We start from the raw sequence: 19,559 nt of genomic DNA, 5'->3' as shown, positions 1-19,559 counted from the left end.
TTTGTTTTAGCTTGACAGCTTTCTTGAAACTTAAATTTACGCATGTATCCAAAGACATTTGCAATTCCAGAAATTGGTAGGCACATCATATGGAAAGTAAATAACATTCTCGAGAGGGAGTTGCTTTGTTACTGAGGGGATGAAAAGCAAGGCTAGAGCTAGTAGAACTACCCAAGAAATTGGACTTAACGCAGCTTTTACAAGGCTCAAAGTAGCCATACCGAGATGTTTGAGCTAAAAGCCCCAGTTACCAGACTTACAGGCCTAATAGTTATCACCACACCACATTCCCTGGTTGCAGTATTTTTAACAGCAGTGCAGAACGCTACTGAAAATTATTTTTAGGTTGAATTGTTCTCTCCCCTCACTGCCTGTGTAGCTGTTAGAGGCTTCCAGGAGGCTGGGGAAGCAGACTGCTGGTTTCACTTCCAGACACGTCACTTCCATGGTCTGCTGGAGGGCACTTTGAAGCCCGTGTCCTTTTCTTGCTCTATTGTATCTGACAACTTTCCTCCCCCACGTCTGTTTTTTAGCGGGCAGCATTTTTGGAGGGCCAGTCAAAGACCTCAGGCTCCGAGAGAATTCGTCTGCTTTGCTCTGTTTATGTGTGCAACAGATGGGAGCAGCAACTAAGTCAAGTAGTAACTTCTGAGCTGCCCAGTTATCAGTAAAACAAAATATTCTTTTGTGACTCTCGCCAGACGAACATATCATCCTATCCGAGTCACACACTGCCCCTCTGGCATTTTCCAGTCAGACAAAGAATTCCTGGCCCCTTCCTTGCATGAACCTCAGCTCTCCACCTTGTTCCAGAAAGAGTTCTAGATCCAAGGCCCAGTGAGCCAGCTACCCTTTGCTGCCCTGAGCAGTATGGAAACAGCCAAGCCCCAGCCCTGCAGCCCTGCCTAACTCGCCTTTGCCTCCCAAACCTGAACCTTTTCCTTGGCTGTGGCATCCTCACTCATGCAATCCTGAAGACAAAAATCTGATTTGGCAGGTGAGGCCGTTTCTAACGCAAAAGCTTCACCAAGGTTTCTCTTCCAACTTCAGCCTTAAACAGTCCTGTCCTCCTCAGACAGCCCCCACCTCCAGCCTTTAGCTGTAAATACTGACTGGTTTATAGCTAATGCTTGCCACCCCTCAAAATTAAGTCTTTTGATATGCATTTACATCCCTCCCTAACCATGTCCTCATCACCCTTCCCAAACTCAGCCTCATCTCCAGGCCTAGAACCTCTCCCTAGGTGAGGGACTGTCCTCGGGTAGGAGTGCTGACAGACCTGTGCATGAGCCCAGCTGCATAGCCCGTGCTAATCCCAGCCCAGCTCTAGCCTTTAAACCCACTGGGGCTTTGGTACTGGAGGCCCAGTTACAGTAACCCCTGTGGCCGTTCCGCTTCCAGGCCATCTGTGAGTTGTGATCCCCCACCCTACACCACTTTGGTGAGAAATGCATTCCTTTCTTACAAGAAAGTTTTCATTTTATGTCTAAATTCAAGCATTCAGAGAAAACGTGTAGCAATTATATCAAGACAGACATGACAGGCACCAACATTAGTCTTTCATTACACACTTTTCATGCCTTCTCTCCACAGATTTCTTTGAGGCAACTCTGACTCCTTTTCTCACAGGCAGCTCCACACAGCCCCGACTCCTCCTCTCCTCTGTACGACTGGCTAAACCCCAGCCTGTCCCTTCCCCAGCCACCTGAGCCTGTCTGTCCCACACACAGCATCCTCTCACCTTGTCCATCCCTTGCACGGCCACGTGTCCCTTCCTCCTCGCAGCACAGCCAGCAGGCTCCAGCCCACACTGCAGCAGGCTCTGCACCTCCAGCTGGAGCTGTGCTTAGTGAAACTGGCAGCCAGCTGACCCACGCTTTTATAACAACCAGCCTCACTGGGCAGGCAAGGCTGTTTCCACTCCTTGCTAATCAGTACAGCTGTAACTCGTTGGCAACTAGTGCCTTCTGCACTATCCTTACAAACTATTCTCCTACAGAAATGGACCGGAATTCCGCGGGGATTTTCCGGGGATTCCGGGGGGATTTTCCGGGGATTCCGGGAGGATTTTGTCGGGAATTCCGGGGGGATTTTGTCGGGGATTCCGGGGGGAATTTCTGGGGGATTCCGGGGGGATTTTATCGGGGATTCCTGGGGGATATTCCCGGGGATTCCGGGGGGATTTTATCGGGGATTCTGGGCATATTTTCTCGCGGATTCCGGGGGGATTTTCTCAGGGATTCCGGGGAGATTTTATCGGGGATTCCGGGGGGATTTTTCCCGGGAAATGCGGGGGGCTTTTTCCCCGCGATTCCAGGGGGATTTTCCAGGGGATTCCAGGGGGATTTTATCGGGGATACCTGGGGGATTTTCCAGGGGATTCCTGGGGGATTTTCCCGGGGATTCCGGGGGGATTTTCACTGGGATTCCGGGGCGATTTTCTCAGGGAATTCCGGGGGATTTTCTCGGGAATTCCGGGGGATTTTCTCGGGAATTCCGGGAGGATTTTCCCGAGTATTCCGGGGGGATTTTCCCGAGTATTCCGGGGGGATTTTTTCGGGGAGTCCGGGGGGATTTTCCCGGGGATTCCGAGGGGATATTCCCGGGGAATTCCGGGGGGATTTTCTCCGGGATTCCGGGGGGATTTTCCAGGGGTTTCAGCGAGGAATTTCCCGGGGAATTCCCGGTGGATTTTCCAGGGGATTCCGGGTGGATTTTCTCGGGGATTCCGGGGGGATTTTCCCGAGTATTCCGGGGGGAATTTTTCGGGGAGTCCGGAGGGATTTTCCCGGGGTATCCGGGGTGATTTTACGAGGAATTCCGGGGGGATTTTCCCGAGTGTTCCGGGGGGATTTCCTCGGGGATTACGGGATGATTTTCTCGGGCAATTCCGGGGGATGTTCTCGGGTATTCCGGGGCCATTATCTCGGTGATTCCGGGGAGATTTTCTCGGGGATTCCGAGATTATTTTCCCGGGGAATTCATGGGGATTTTCCCGGGGATTCCGGGGGGATATTCGCGGGGATTCCGGGGGATTTTCTCGGAGATTCCGGGGGGATTTTCATGGGGATTCCGGGGTATTTTCTCCTGGATTCCGGGGAATTTTCCGTGGATTCCTGGGGGATTTTGCCGAGTATTTCGGGAGAATTTTCTCGGGGATTCCGGGGTGATTTTCCCGGGAAATTCCGGGGGATTTTCTCGGGGATTCCGGGGGATTTTTTCGGGGAGTCCGGAGGGATTTTCCCGGGGATTCCGGGGGGATTTTACGAGGAATTCCGGGGGGGTTTTCTCGGCGATACCGGGGGGATATTCTCGGGGATTCCGGGATGATTTTCCCGGGGAATTCCAGGGGATTATTCCAGCGATTCCGGGGGGATTTTCTCGGCGATTGCGGGGGGATTTTCTCGGGGATTCCGGGGGGATTATCCCGGGGAATTCTAGGGGATTTTCTCGGGGATTCCGGGGGGATTTTCCCGGGGAATTCCGGGGGGATTTTCTCGGGGAGTCCGGGGAGATTTGCCCGGGGATTCCGAGGGATTTTCAGGGGAATCCGGGGGGATTTTCTCGGGGATTCAGGGGGGATTTTCCAGGGGATTCCGGGGGGAATTTCTCGCGTATTCCCGGGGCATTTTCCTGGAGATTCCAGGGGGATTTTATCGGGGATTCCGGGGGGATTATCCAGGGGATTCCGGGGGGTTTTTCCAGGGGATTCCGGGCATATTTTCCCGAGTATTACGGGCGAATTTTCTCGGGGATTCCGGGGAGATTTTCTTGGGGATTCCGGGGGGGCTTTCACAGGGATTTCTGGGGGATTTTCGCGTGGATTCCGGGGGGATTTTCTCGCGGATTCCGGGGGAAATTTCTCGGGGAGTCCGGGGGGATTTTCTAGGGGAATTCCGGGGGATTTTCTCGGGGATTCTGGGGGGATTTTCCCGGCGATTCCGGGTTGATTTTCCCGGGGACTCCGGGGGATTTTCTCGGGGATTTCTGGAGGATTTTCCCGGGGATTCCGGGCGGATTTTCTCGTGGATTCCGGGAGGATTTTCTCTTGGATTCCGGGAGGATTTTCCCGGGGAATTCCGAGGGATTTTCAGGGGAATCCGGGGGGATTTTCTCGGGGATTCCGGGGGGATTTTCTCGGGGATTCAGGGGGGATTTTCCACGGGATTCCGGGGGGATTTTCTCGGGGATTCCGGGAAGATTTTCTCACGTATTCCCGGGGCATTTTCCTGGAGATTCCAGGGGGATTTTATCGGGGATTCCGGGGGGATTATCCAGGGGATTCCGGGGGGATTATCCAGGGGATTCCGGGGGGATATTGCAGAGTATTCCGGGGGGATTTTCTGGGGGATTCCGGGGGGATTTTCCCGGGGATTCCTAGGGGATTTTCCAGGGGATTCCGGGGTGATTATCCCGGGGATTTTCCTGGGGGATTTTCCCGGGGATTCCGGGGGATTTTCTCGGGGATTCCGGGTTGATTTTCCCGGGGAATTCCGAGGGATTTTCTCGGGGATTCCGGGGGAATCTTCCAGGGGATTCGGGGCGGATTTTCTCGGGGATTCCGGGGAGATTATCCCGGGGATTTCGGGGAGATTTTCTGGGGGATTCCTGGGGGATTTTCTCGGGGATAGCGGACGGATTATCACGGGGATTCCGGGATGAGTTTCTCGGGGAATTCAGGGGGATTTTCCAGGGGATTCCGGGGGGATTTTCCCGGGGAATTCCGGGGGATTTTCTCGGGGATTCCGGGGGGATTTTCCCGGGGATTCCCGGGGATTTTCTCTCGGATTTTTTCCCCAATTTTTCAAGCATTTTTTCCCGCAATTTTCCTGGATTTTTCCCAAATTTTCCCCATTTCTCACTGATTATTTTCCCCATTTCTCAATGATTTTTGCCCCAATTTATCAAAGATTTTTTTCCCCATTTCTCACTGATGTTTTTCCCCATTTTCCCCCCATTTCTCACTGATTTTTATCCCCCATTTTTCAATGATTTTTCCCCATTTCTCTCTGATTTTTGCCCCATTTCACCATGATGTTTTCCCCATTTCTCACTGATTTTTCCGTTGATTTTTCATGGATTTTTCCACCCATTTTTCGTGGATTTTTTCCCCATTTTTCCCCATTTCTCACTGATTTTTTCCCCCATTTATCACTCCTTTTTCCCCATTTTTCCCCATTTCTCACTGATTTTTTCCGCCACTTTTCATTGATTTTTTCCGCCATTTTTCATAGATGTTTCCCCCAATTTTCATGGATATTTCCTGATTTTCCCCCCCATTTCTCACTGATATTTGCCCCCATTTCTCTCTGAATTATTCCCCCCATTTTTCATGCATTTTCCCGCCCATTAATCACTGATTTTTTCCCCATTTCTCACCGACTTTTCCCCCCATTTCTCACTGATTTTTATCCCCCACTTCTGACTGATTTTTCCCAATTTTTCGTTGATCTTTTTCCCCATTCCTCACCGATTTTTCCCCCATTTCTCTCTGATTTTTCCATCATTTTTCATGGTTTCCCCCCCCCATTTCTCACTGATTTTACCCCCTTTCTCACTGATTTTATTAATGTTTGTATTTCTATTTCTATTTCTATTTATTATTATTGTTTTGCATGTTTATGTTTATGTTTATGTTTATGTTTATGTTTATGTTTATGTTTATGTTTCTATCTATGCAGGTTAACGTTTGTGCATGTTTATGTCTATGTTTATATTTATGCATATTTATTTTTATGCCGGCGAACGCGGGCAGGCGTTTTATGTAAACGCCTATCCGCCGGGGTCCTAGAGAGGCCGCCATCTTGAGCGTGTCGGGACTCTCAAAATGGCGCCTCGGGCGGCACTCCGGCTGACCTGCCAAAAATGGCGGCAGAAAGGGCGGGAAAAAATCAGGACCCCGGTGTGTAGGCATAAGATGCCTGATTACATCGCCGACGCCGATCCGCTCGCCGCCAATTTTCCCGGATGTTTCAGAGCGTGCCGACAACGGCCGCGCGGTCCGCGGTGCCGCGGGCGTGAGGGCGCCGGCGGGCGCGGGCAGGCGTTTTATGTAAACGCCTATCCGCCGGGGTCCTAGAGAGGCCGCCATCTTGAGTGTGTCCGCACTCTCAAAATGGCGGCTCGGGCGGCACCCCGGCTGACCTGCCAAAAATGGCGGCAGAAAGGGCGGGAAAAAATCAGGACCCCGGTGTGTAGGCATAAGATGCCTGATTACATCGCCGACGCCGATCCGCTCGCCGCCAATTTTCCCGGACGTGTCAGAGCGTGCCGACAACGGCCGCGCGGTCCGCGGTGCCGCGGGCGTGAGGGCGCCGGCGAGCGCGGACAGGCGTTTTATGTAAACGCCTATCCGCCGGGGTCCTAGAGAGGCCGCCATCTTGAGCGCTGCCGCACGGCTGGGTCCCGGCCCGCGGGCCCTTCCGCCATCCTGAGAGGGGCACGGTGCAGTACCCGCCTGTGTCCACACGGCGGCAGCACTGCCGCCCAACTCAGCCCGGCACTGCCGCCCTGTCAGGGACAGCCAGAGTAGGGAGAGAGTTCCAAGCACCAGAGTCCCCACCCGTCATAAAATCCTCTCAATGAACGCCCCAAAAAAACCCCGACCCAAACTAAAAATGCCCTGCCTCTGACCAAATGAAAAAAAAAACCTTTTATATATAGAAATCATCTATTTTTTAATATTTAATTTCTAGTCATAATCTAGACATATTGCATATATTCAATTTAATTGCTATTCTATTTATCATATATACAATATTATTTTATTATTCATTATATACATAGATTTATATTACTAATGGTATTTCTATTTTATCTATATCCATCTATATTTGGAGGTTCATAGTTTTTAATATTATTTCTTTAAAAGCTCTGCCTCTAACCAAATAGAAACAAAAAACTCGATTATTTTAAATTATATTTGAATATATTTTTCTATTTAGTTTTCATATTTATATCTGTAGATTTATATGTCTATATTGTGTATTCTATATTTATATACTATTTAATGTAGTTTTTACTAGTATATTAATATACTAGATGCTATTTACATTCTATTATAACATACTATTTAATATAACATATTAAAATCGATAAATTATTTCTATTACATACTACATACATGTATTTTATATTTATATTTATTTCTATAGATTTATACTTACATATATATATGCATATATAGTTATAATAATTTTATGTCAGTATCTATTTTTGCATATTTGTATATTTTTGCCTATATTATTTTCAAAAAACCCTCCTCTAACCAAATAAAAACCAATAAAACATTCCTTTTAAAGTCTGAATATTTATATATTTCTATTTTCATAACAGAATATAATGTAATGTAATATATTTATATATTGGTTTCTTATATTTGCTTCTATACTTTTATTCTTTATCTTTTCTATTTACAGTATCTATAAAAAAACCCTACCTCTATCCAAACACAAGCCAATAAAACATTCCTTTTAGACTATATTTAGCTATTTTTTAAGGTTCTGTTTTTCATGCATTCTACACCCACCCCTCCCTCTCAATGTTCTGGCACCCACCATGACCCCCCGCCATGCCCGACTCACCTGCTCCTCCAGCGCAGCCCGGCTCCCTCTCCCAGGGACCTTGGGGTGCCCCAAACCACGTCGGAGCCCCCCTCAGCCTTTTTTCCTCACCCCAAAGAAGGCACAGAACGACTCCTTTAATGAAGTTGTTTTAACAATTGTAAGGCTAGAGCTTTTGGTATCCACTGCTTGCCATCCCTTGTAAACCAATTTTTTTCTTCTTTCTTCTGCAGCTTAATAAACCTCTTTTTTTCCCCATAGTTTTCCAAATGCATGTATTACCGCATATGCATATTTAGAATCAGTAAATATATTTAATGTCTTGTCCTGCTATAATTCACAGGCTCTCACAAGCGTGTGCAGCTCTGCTGTCTGAGCTGACCAGGTGGCTGGTAACCTCCCCCCTTCCTTTAATTGCTTTCCATTCACGATAGAGTATCCTGTAAATCATGAAGAATGGGGGGGAAAATCAGTGAGAAATGGGGAAAAAAATCCCTGAAGAATGGGGGGAAAAATCAGTGAGAAATGGGGAAAAGTGGGGAAAAAATCCGTTAGAAATGGGTGGGGAAATTCCATGAAAAATGGCGAAAGAAATCAGTGAGAAATGGGGAAAAATGGGTAAAAAATCAGTGCGAAATGGGGGGGGGGGAAATCAATGAGAAATCGGGGAAAAACATAAGTAAGAAACGGGGGGGAAAAGTCCATGAAAAATGGGGAAAAATCAGTGGGAAATGGGGATAAATCTGGAAAAAATCCATGAAAAATGGGGGAAAATATCAGTGAGAAATGGGGGAAAATGGGGAAAAAGTCAGTGAGAAATGGGGAAAAATCAGTGAAAAACGGGGGGGAAACTCCATGAAGAATGGGGAAAAAAATCAGTGAGAAATGGGGAAAAAAATCCCTGAAAAATGGGGGAAAATATCAGTGAGAAATGGAAAAAATGGGGAAAAAATCATTGATAAATCGGGGGAAAAATCAGTGTGAAAGGGGGGGAAAAATCGGGATCGGGGACGTGGACCGGGATTGGGATCGGGGACCGGGACGGGGAAATGGGACAGGGACCGGGATCGCGGACGGGGACCTGGGACAGGGACCGGAACCGGGATCGGGGACGGGGACTGGAGACAGGGACCGGGACCGGGATTGGGGACTGGGACCAGGACCGTGATCGGGTTCCGGGACGGGGAACTGGGACTGGGACCAGGATCGGGGACCGGAACCGGGGACTGGGACCGGGACCAGGACTGGGGACGGGGACTGGGGACAGTGACCGGGACTGCAATCGGCACCGCCCCCCCGAACCGCTCCCGGAACCGCTCCCCGGGCTACCCCGGCACGGCGACCGGGAACGCCCCCGGCACCGCCCCGGCACCGCCCCCGGTGCCGCCCCCGGCACTGCCCCGGCACCGCCCCGGGTAGCGCCCCCGGCACTGCCCCCGGGGCGGGCCGCCGAACGCACGCGATGACGCGCGGGGGGCGGGACGGCGCGGGGCGGTGACGCGCTTCATGCCAGGAGCAGGGCCGGGTGCGACGAAGACGGGAGCGGGCCGACCCGATACCGCGCGGGGCCGCGGGCCCGGCGGAGCCCGGCCCGCTGGGTAGGGGCCGCCAATGGCACCGGGGCTTCTGCTTCGGCTTCTGTCCGTGTCGGCGGGGAGGCCCCAGCCAGCGGTGCCCCTCTCCCTCGGCGACACGGGCGTGGAACTCGGCATCGGGCGCTGCATCGCCGCGGACAGCAGGGGGCGCACGGGTACCGATACTGCCATGGGGCCCGGCGCTGCTCTCCTGCTCCGCCGCCAGGCGGCGCTGCGCTGCCGTCCTGCCGCGCCTCCGGGCACGCTCGGTTTCCTCGGGACCCCGGGCCCCGCCTGTCCCGCCGCTGCGGAGGCGGGGGATGCTTTATGGGACTGCCCGAGCTGGCAGTGCCGGGTCTGGGGCGTTGGGGCGCGCCTTGGGGGGGCGGGTGCGCTCGTTTCCTCTTCTGCATGGCCTTCTGTGTGAGCATCTCTCGTTGCGACTGCTCTTGGAGAGTCAAACCCCTCCTCCTAAGTGGTCTCAGGAGCCTGCAGGGTGAGTTTTGTTTCACAGGGGAAAGGGCCACTGGTCGTGTCCAGAGACCTGTGCACCCAGCCAGGTTTCTGCCTGATAAAATTCCAAATGGATGAGGATTTCTCCCAGCCCCAAGCTGCCCCCACCTGTAACCCTGGCTGCCTTTGGGGTGCCCAAAGCCTCCTCTGTGCAGATCTCAGGAACCTGGGAGGGGTGAACAATGTTGCACAGGGAAAAACCCCACCGATTTTATCTCCGGGCCTGGGGCCAGGAGCAGGCATTTGCGTGCTATAATTCCAGAAGGAGCACGGTGTCTCCCAGACCCAAGCCGCATCCAGCTGTGACCCAGCTGCTCTTGGAGTGCCAAAAGCCTCCTCGTAGCTGATCTCAGGAACCCTGGAAGGGTGAGTTTGGTTTCACAGGGAAAAGGCCTCCGTTTGTGTCCAGAGATCAAATAAGGGACTCTGCTTTTCCTCTAGTTCTCCTTCCTGTTTTCACCTGGGCTACAAGGATGGGCATGGCCTGTATTTCTCATATCAAAGTGATGTTACTAAATTTGTCCAGAAGTTCTGATTGTTATTTTTATTAGTAGTAGTAATTTTCTGATAGAAAACACTCTCATTTTGCCTTTCCCACGTTGTTTCCAGGTGCTGCCCAGGATGGACATCTGTGGTCTCAGACAGTGATTCCCGAGGAGCAAGGAAAGCCTTTTCCTCACCTGCACAGTTCAGGTGGATGGGACAGAATTGGTGTGGCCTGACAAGGCAGGAAAAGCTGTCTGTGTTCTGGAGTGCCTTGAAAGCTTTCTCCGTCAGGTTTGGAAGGGGTTTCTCTTTGGGATTTCTTGTGATGCAGCACCACGGGTATCCCTTTGTGCCAAGTCCAGTGCTAAAGGATTGAAGAACTGACAAGTGGGGTCTGGGATGAAAATGCCTCTAATAAAATTAAGCAAAGAATACAATAAGAGAAATGAGCATCCTTTTAATGTCTGAAATAGTTAGGAATAAAAATGCTGGAAAAGGGCACTCTGAATTGGTGTCACTTGTCATGGATAAAACCCCAGAGTGAGGAATCAGAGCAGAAGTTGAGAGCTGGAATCCTTCTGCAGTCGACTTAATTTTCTTTTCCTCCTCTCTTTCAGGACAGGAAGAATCACGACTCTCCTGCCATCTTTGCCAAGAGCTGTGGTGTTTGATCAGCCAAAGCCCAGAGGCTTCAGCACCAGAGGTCTGAGCCTGGAGGGCTCCTGGTGCTGCCCGTGCTGCGGGCTATGTCAGAGGATGCAGGGTTCCTCTTTGCCTCCCTGCTGGGATTAACTGCCATGGGAATGTGGGATCTGGGTGAAACTCCAGCTCTCCTGGTGTTCAGGGGAGCAAGGTCTGAGGGACTCCTCTCTGGGATGTGCGGTGAAGGACTGAATAGTGTGGAAGGAGAGTATTTATAAACTGTATCACTGTTTCTCCCAAAATTGGGGTGGAGCGGTGATGGGGGTGGTTGGGTTTGGTCTGGGCCTGTTATTCTTTGTGCAATTTTTAAATTCTCTTGTATGATTTACTGTCCGGTATCTTTCTAACAAAAGCTGACATAAATTTAGATTAAGGATTAGAACTTGGCTCCATTCATTGCAAACATTTGACAAGGCTGGAGGACTGGGGTGGTGACTGCTCTCAGGAAAGGTTACTTATTAATACTGTGTCAGATTTCCCGCAGTGACTGTCAGGCCTGCATGGCTGTGAAGTTCGTGCTCTTCTCACTGGGGAAATAAGTTCAGCAAAATTAGAAATGTTAGAAAAATCCAGCCAAAAATTCCACCTCTGTACCCCCTAAGTTTTCCCAGTTTTTCCCAGCTAGGAGCTGCACAGAAGTCAGGCAGGGGAAGTGACAACAGGGAACAGCTGAAAAATTCAAAGGCACAAAGAGGAAAGGGGAAAGGTTTCAGAAAACAATTCTATGGTCTAAGAATAATTTCTGATTCCCTACTGAGAAGAACACGAACTCACAGCCATTCAGGCCTGACAGTCCCCTGCAGTGAGAGCTCAGCACACATCCACAGAGGCAAGTCCAGCATCTTAAATGAAAAAATAAAAATAAAAACCAGAAGAAAAAGGTGATTTCTTTTGCTTCAGAGTTATTTCAAGTTCTTAAAGCCCAAGCAACATTTGCTCTTGATTTTGGTTGGGTGAATCATGAGCAGTGGGCACGGGTCATGCCATTCATTGAGCAGAAAACCCGGGGTCATTTAGAGGGGACACAAGAACTGTTTGTGTAGCGACCTCTGGCTGCAGAGGGGCAGGAGAAAGGCCAAGGGAGCTCCCCGGGGCCACCAGGGCCTGTGGGGAACAGAATGGACGCTTGGATGACCAGTGGAGGTGAGGAGTGGATCTGAGTTCATCTACAGGGAAATAAGGAGGGGATACTCTGGAGTGAAAAGCTGAGGTGATGAGTTCACCCACCTGGGCACGAGTTGTGTTTGCACAAAGTGGGAACAGAGGTGAAGGTCAATCCAAAGTCGATCCTGCTTGACCTCTGAATTCCAGGATAAGTTTTACAAGCTGCCAAATGAGGGAGTAAAAATACACAAAAATGAAACTGAGAGCATTCATGAGGTTCCTGGGAGTCCATTACACTGTTGTCATAGAATTCTTAATGAGTTTTGAGCTTTTAATGACAACAATTCAGTACTTTCTTTGGATTAATCACTGTGTAGGATTTGGGGTTTATCTGGATTTTAAAGGCGTCGTGGTGGCCCTGACACTGCTCAGGAGCTGGTAGGAAAAGCAGGGTCAGAGCTCCTGGCAGGCACAGGGTGTTTTTCCCAGAGTGGACTGTGGAGGAATTGTTTGGGCCTTGGATTGTCCCTCTGGGTGATGCCAGTTGCTGTGATTTGTGTAATTCCATACATTTAACTCCCAATACTTCCCAGCCCAGGAGCTTGAGCTGACAGGGCAGCACACAGATTGTTCTCTGTGCTGTGCCCCGATTTGGGGTTGGCTGTCAGCTTTGCTAGCTCCCGTGAATTATGCCCATAGCCCCGAATTCCCTGCTCAATTCCCACTGCCATAACCTCACAGCGCCTCATGGAGTGGGGATATACTGTGGCAGGAAGCTCAGCAGCATCGGCACAGGGACAGGTGTATATTCCAAAGAATTTGCTGTTTCAAACCCTCATCCCCCAGCCCCGCCGATGTCCCTGGGGGGCACTTGACAGAGTTACCTGGATTTCAGCTGATTTCACCCCCCCGAGCTCGGGCTCCAGGTGATCTTTTCAAGCAGGAGAAGGCAGGGGCCGGAGGCGCTCGTGGCCCGTGCCGAGGCAGTCCCTGGGGCCACGAGAGGACATCTCTCCCTGCAGAATTTCAGTTCTTTCCAGAGCCTCAGCAGTGACAGAGGACAAAGAGGAAGATGAGGAGGAGGAAGAAGGGGGAGAGGGTTTGAGAGGAGGGGAAGCCCAAATCCGTGCTGTGTGCGGAGCTCCGACAGCACGCTGCAGCCCGCAGCTCAGTGTGAGCACGGGGCAGAGGAGGCGATTTCTGGGCATTCAATCACCCTGAGGCGGGCCCGGCACCGCCCCTGCAGCACCGTCCCCAGCACAGCTCGGTACCGCTCCGGGATCACCCGGCCCCGGCCCCGGTGCCGCCCGGGACCACTGGGGACCGCCCCTAAAGCACCGCCCCGGCCCCGCCCGGTCCCGTCCCCGGGACCTCCGTGCCCCGCCTCGCCAAGCCCCGGCTCCGCCCCGAGCCTGCCCGGGCTGCGCCGGGACCATCGCTGGCGGCCCCGCCCCTCTCCCCCGGGCCGAAGCGGGCTGAAGGAGATGTCCGCACGATTGGAAACGCCGCCGAAAATCGCACCCGTGGGATCGGTGTCGGCGTCGTGCGCAGGCATCCCACTAGAGCGAGCGGGCTCCTTGCTGTGCCCCCCTCCTTTTGCAGCCAGAGTTAGAAGGTCGGGGAGCGACACCCGAGCCGCCATCTTGGGAGAGGCAGGCGCGCAGTACCGCGCTCTGCCCACAGGGTGGCGCTTGGGAGACAGGCAAGGGATGGAATCAAGGAGTGTCCCAATCCTTGAGGAAATCCCCCGGAATGAACGCCCCAAAAAACCCCGACCAGAACTGACAAACCTCCTGCCTCTGTATGAGTGCAAAGGGTGTGCAAGGAGTGTGCAAATAGTGTGCATTAGCAATCGATCGGCAGGCGCGATCAATCGATCGCCGATCTAATCGATCGGCAGGCGCGATCAATCGATCGCCGATCTAATCGATCGGCAGGCATTAGCAATCGATCGCCGATCTAATCGATCGGCAGGCGCGATCAATCGATCGCCGATCTAATCGATCGGCAGGCATTAGCAATCGATCGCCGATCTAATCGATCGGCAGGCGCGATCAATCGATCGCCGATCTAATCGATCGGCAGGCATTAGCAATCGATCGCCGATCTAATCGATCGGCAGGCATTAGCAATCGATCGCCGATCTAATCGATCGGCAGGCATTAGCAATCGATCGCCGATCTAATCGATCGGCAGGCGCGATCAATCGATCGCCGGGCTAATCGATCGGCAGGCATTAGCAATCGAACGCCGATATAATCGATCGGTAGTCGTGATCAATCGATCGCCGATCTAATCCATAGGCACGCATTAGCTATCGATCGCCGATCTGATTTTTCCCGCCATTTTTCATGGATTTTTTCCCCCATTTCTTACTGATTTTTCCCCAATTTTTCATGCATTTTTTCCCGCAATTTTCCTGGATTTTTTCCCATATTTTCCCCATTTCTCACTGATTTTTTTCCCCCATTTCTCAATGATTTGTTTCCCCAATTTATCAAAGATTTTTTTTCCCCATTTCACCATGATGTTTCCCCCATTTCTCACTGATTTTTTCCCCCATTTCTCACTGATTTTTTCCCCCCATTTTTCCATGGATATTTCCCGATTTTCCCCCCCATTGCTCACTGATTTTTGCCCCCATTTCTCTCTGAATTTTCCCCCCATTTTCCATGCATTTTCCCCCCCATTAATCACTGATTTTTTTTCCCCATTTATCACTGATATTTGCCCCCATTTCTCTCTGAATTTTTCCTTCCATTTTTCATGCATTTTTCCGCCCATTAATCACTGATTTTCTCCCCATTTATCACTGATTATTGCCCCCATTTTTCACTTATTTTTTCCCCACAGCATCGGCCACCACAGCACGAGCAACAACAGCTCGCTCTGTTCCCGCCATTGCCCATGGATTGTTTGCCTGTTTTCCATGGATTTTTTCCCCATTTCTCACTGATTTCCCCCCCCCCCCCCCATTTCTCACTGAATATTCCCCCATTTTTCATCGACTTTTCCCCCATTTACCACTGATTTTTCCCCCATTTCTCGCTGATTTTGTCCCAAATTTTCCCCCATTTCTCATTGATTTTTTTCCCTGTTTCTCACTGATTTTTCCCCCATTTCTTAATGACTTTTCCCGCCATTCGTCACGGATTTTTTCCCCCATTTCTCACTGATTTTTTCCCCATTTCTCAATTATTTTTTCCCCCACTTTTCCCCGTTTCTCACTGATTTATTCCCCCATTTTTCATGGATTTTTTTTCCCCCATTTCTCACGGATTTTTTTCCCCATTTTTCAAAGATTCCCCCCCCGTTTTTCACTGATTTTTCTCCATTTCTCACTGATTTTCCCACCATTTTTCATGTGGTTTTTTTCCATTTCTCACTGATGTTTTACCCCATTCTTATTCCCATTCTCATAGCTCTATTTTATATTTATACATATTCTTATATTTGCATTATTTCTGTTATACACTAGATTTTTCATAGATATTTGCTACTTAGATTTCATTATATTTTACATGTATACCAATCTAGTTCTATTCTTTATATTTTATTTTTATATTAGCTATAAAAACCGTGCCTCTACCCAAATAAAAAGCATTTAAACATTCCTTTTAGACTATATTTAGCTATTTTTTATGGTTCTGTTTTTCATGCATTCTGCACCCACCCCTCCCTCTCAATGTTCTGGCACCCAGCATGACCCGACCCCCCCCCCCCCCCCCCCCCATGCCCGACTCACCTGCTCCTCCAGCGCAGCCCGGCTCCCTTTCCCAGGGACCTTGGGGTGCCCCAAACCACGTCGGAGCCCCCAGTCTCCACACCCTCCCCCTCCGTAGGGAACGGGAATGGGATGGGGAGCACACAGGACAAGAAAGGAACACAAAAGACACACTGGACAGAGAGAAGAAAAGGGCTGGAAGCTGGATATGAGGATGAAAGTGGAGCAGCAACAAACCTCAGGACTCTTGACTAGAGAGTGTGGCTGCTGAACGTCTCAAAAAAACCCCCAGCTCCAACACAACATGCTGTGCTCACGGCTCGGCCTGGGACTCGTCAGTGAACATCTCTCTCTTGCCAGGGCCATAAAGCCCCCGAGAAAACACGAGGTGAGGTTGATGTGCTCCGGCTTTGCTCCGGCTCAGCCCTAACCCCAGCCCCTGCTGCCAGTGAGCACCCTGATCTCTGAACCTCTTCTCAGCTTGTTTGTACGCTTCCAAATTCCTTCCTCTTTCTTCAAGCTTCATCTGTTTCCTGGCATTGGGAGAATGACAAGTGTTTAGCACAGCGCAATGAATACAACAGTCTCATTTTCAGAAGACACAACTGAACGAGAACCGACAGCAGCACTGCTTCGAGACAATCTGGGCACACGTTTCCCTTCCAGCAATCTGAGTGTTCTTTTGTGTCACGCCTGAAATTCTGAAAATGGTTTTTTGAGAAAAATTATCCATAACTAGAAAACAATCCAACCAAATAAATAGAACCCCTATGATATAATAACAGCCCATATACTACAACACTCCAATTCTAATATTAATAAGAAAACAGAAATTAGCTACACAGCATTACCTCAAACAAACACTACATACTGGCAAGAATCAAAGCCACCACAAAATAATTCAAAAACTACCCTATGCCTTATGCTACAGGCTAGAACGCCATCGGCAAACCTTATCAAGGTATCCTTTAAAAACAACGCCCCACCAAAAACAAAAACAACACAAAACGCCATTCAAGAACTCCCTTATCAACACCTGAATGAAAAAACATGGCATTAGATAAATAGACCATAGCCCTTATCATACACCATCTACAAACAAAATAAAGCTATACCATACATCCTCGAAAACCACCTTCAAAGCACGACATTAGAAAAAAAACCTTTCCAGAATTAAAAGCTGTATCTAACAAAAGCCGTCTGATAAAATTAACAACCAAGCCCCCACCATCAGAGCTGCCCCTACTAAACTCCCCATCGTACATATGAAAAATCAGTTTTAAAAACCTACTTCAATTCATTCTGCCTCAAATACAAAACCATCCAGAAAGTTACCTTCACTCAAAAACAAAAGCGCACGTAGTAAATAACATTAAAAAATAAATCAGCACACTACACACCACAAGCATAAAATATTGAATTAAAACCAAAAATACCCCTATTCATTAAAGAGCCCAGCCGCAAGCTATATTTAACTATAACTTCGTGCAAACGTACACATATCATTAAAATAGATTTCTTTCAGAATACAACTGATGATCTAAAATAGTAAAATGTCCGAGAACGATATTATAATAGGATATCCTCGATCATCCTCCCGCAAATTCTCTCCACTGTATTGTCCGACACACACCAGAAAAAAAATCCAGTTTTTACTTTTTTCAGCTAACTTCTCATTTATTAGCTGAGAGGAATGTTGAATTTGTCTTTACAAATGAGCTGTGGATCAGCCTGTAGATAAGGCTAGCACTGAGAGATAAAAGAAACAATGGGATGGATTCCACTGATTGATGAATGGAAAGAGATAGTTGCCTTTACAAACAAACTGCAGGGCTGCTGATAAATGAAATTGGATATCGAAAGATGAAAGAAGCAACGGGGGGAAACTATGAATTCTAGAAGAATTAAAAATTAAAAGGGAGGGTTATACATTAGAGGGGAATTTCAGGTATCAGGCGTTCCGGGAAGTCTGTGCCTCTCAAGTACCTCAGCCAATGGGAAAAGAGAGAGGGAAATGCGGCCGGGAAAATAGGATAAAAAGGAGGCTGCGTCCTCCAAAAATTGGAGAGATCCCAGGGGAATGTCCCATGGCCTCTCCCTTTATTCGAATAAAGCAAAAAGGACTCCTCTGTTTCCTTTTTGGACATAAACCGCTGGTGTTTGTGGATTAATTTTCCTGACATTTAGCAACATATTGTTAAAAAAAAAAAAAAAAAAAAAAAAAAAAAAAAAAAAAAAGTGATCCAGAAGAGGGCAACATTGACAGCCATTCCAAGACAGGATGAACAAATGCTTTCACATTGACAGAGGATGCTGCGATGTTCTGAGAACAGAAGATAGAATAAAATAAAGGAAGGTGATGTTACAAGACAGAAAAGGGTAAAATAAAAGGAGTACCTGAGACTGGGGGGCGGGGGGGAAGAAAATGGGGAAATATTAATTGCTACACACTAGGTACAAATGCTTTTTACAAGTAATTTATGAGAAGCAAGCTAAAAGCGTCTTACTGCTGCTAGTGATATCATGCTCCAAGCTCTGCTAATAATTCCTATTTCTAGCAATAGTTAAATTGAACTCACTACATTCCAACTATTTTTCTGCTTGTTTAGATGGCAGATCCGTTTGGAACACACCTTCGTATAGCAAATTCTATGCCCAGGTAGGGACTTCTCAGTTCTTCCATAAAACATTTTCTTCTGCATTATGGCAAGCCTTTGTTTTAGCTTGACAGCTTTCTTGAAACTTAAATTTACGCATGTATCCAAAGACATTTGCAATTCCAGAAATTGGTAGGCACATCATATGGAAAGTAAATAACATTCTCGAGAGGGAGTTGCTTTGTTACTGAGGGGATGAAAAGCAAGGCTAGAGCTAGTAGAACTACCCAAGAAATTGGACTTAACGCAGCTTTTACAAGGCTCAAAGTAGCCATACCGAGATGTTTGAGCTAAAAGCCCCAGTTACCAGACTTACAGGCCTAATAGTTATCACCACACCACATTCCCTGGTTGCAGTATTTTTAACAGCAGTGCAGAACGCTACTGAAAATTATTTTTAGGTTGAATTGTTCTCTCCCCTCACTGCCTGTGTAGCTGTTAGAGGCTTCCAGGAGGCTGGGGAAGCAGACTGCTGGTTTCACTTCCAGACACGTCACTTCCATGGTCTGCTGGAGGGCACTTTGAAGCCCGTGTCCTTTTCTTGCTCTATTGTATCTGACAACTTTCCTCCCCCACGTCTGTTTTTTAGCGGGCAGCATTTTTGGAGGGCCAGTCAAAGACCTCAGGCTCCGAGAGAATTCGTCTGCTTTGCTCTGTTTATGTGTGCAACAGATGGGAGCAGCAACTAAGTCAAGTAGTAACTTCTGAGCTGCCCAGTTATCAGTAAAACAAAATATTCTTTTGTGACTCTCGCCAGACGAACATATCATCCTATCCGAGTCACACACTGCCCCTCTGGCATTTTCCAGTCAGACAAAGAATTCCTGGCCCCTTCCTTGCATGAACCTCAGCTCTCCACCTTGTTCCAGAAAGAGTTCTAGATCCAAGGCCCAGTGAGCCAGCTACCCTTTGCTGCCCTGAGCAGTATGGAAACAGCCAAGCCCCAGCCCTGCAGCCCTGCCTAACTCGCCTTTGCCTCCCAAACCTGAACCTTTTCCTTGGCTGTGGCATCCTCACTCATGCAATCCTGAAGACAAAAATCTGATTTGGCAGGTGAGGCCGTTTCTAACGCAAAAGCTTCACCAAGGTTTCTCTTCCAACTTCAGCCTTAAACAGTCCTGTCCTCCTCAGACAGCCCCCACCTCCAGCCTTTAGCTGTAAATACTGACTGGTTTATAGCTAATGCTTGCCACCCCTCAAAATTAAGTCTTTTGATATGCATTTACATCCCTCCCTA

At 48.9% G+C, this 19,559-nt stretch overlaps 1 long non-coding RNA gene across 1 annotated transcript; it reads left to right on the top strand.

The window, feature by feature from the left end:
• Positions 1 to 9,045: 9,045 nt before the first annotated feature.
• On the top strand, positions 9,046 to 11,722 carry LOC148217557 (uncharacterized). The gene is made up of 2 exons (XR_015800993.1): positions 9,046 to 10,426; positions 10,753 to 11,722. It is a non-coding gene; the product is annotated as an uncharacterized LOC148217557 (long non-coding RNA).
• The last annotated feature ends 7,837 nt before the right edge of the window (positions 11,723 to 19,559 follow it).

Source organism: Sturnus vulgaris, unplaced genomic scaffold (genome assembly GCF_052056855.1).
Source record: "Sturnus vulgaris isolate bStuVul1 unplaced genomic scaffold, bStuVul1.hap1 Scaffold_663, whole genome shotgun sequence".
Classification (NCBI taxonomy): domain Eukaryota; kingdom Metazoa; phylum Chordata; class Aves; order Passeriformes; family Sturnidae; genus Sturnus; species Sturnus vulgaris.
This window is presented reverse-complemented; position numbering and strand designations above follow the sequence as displayed.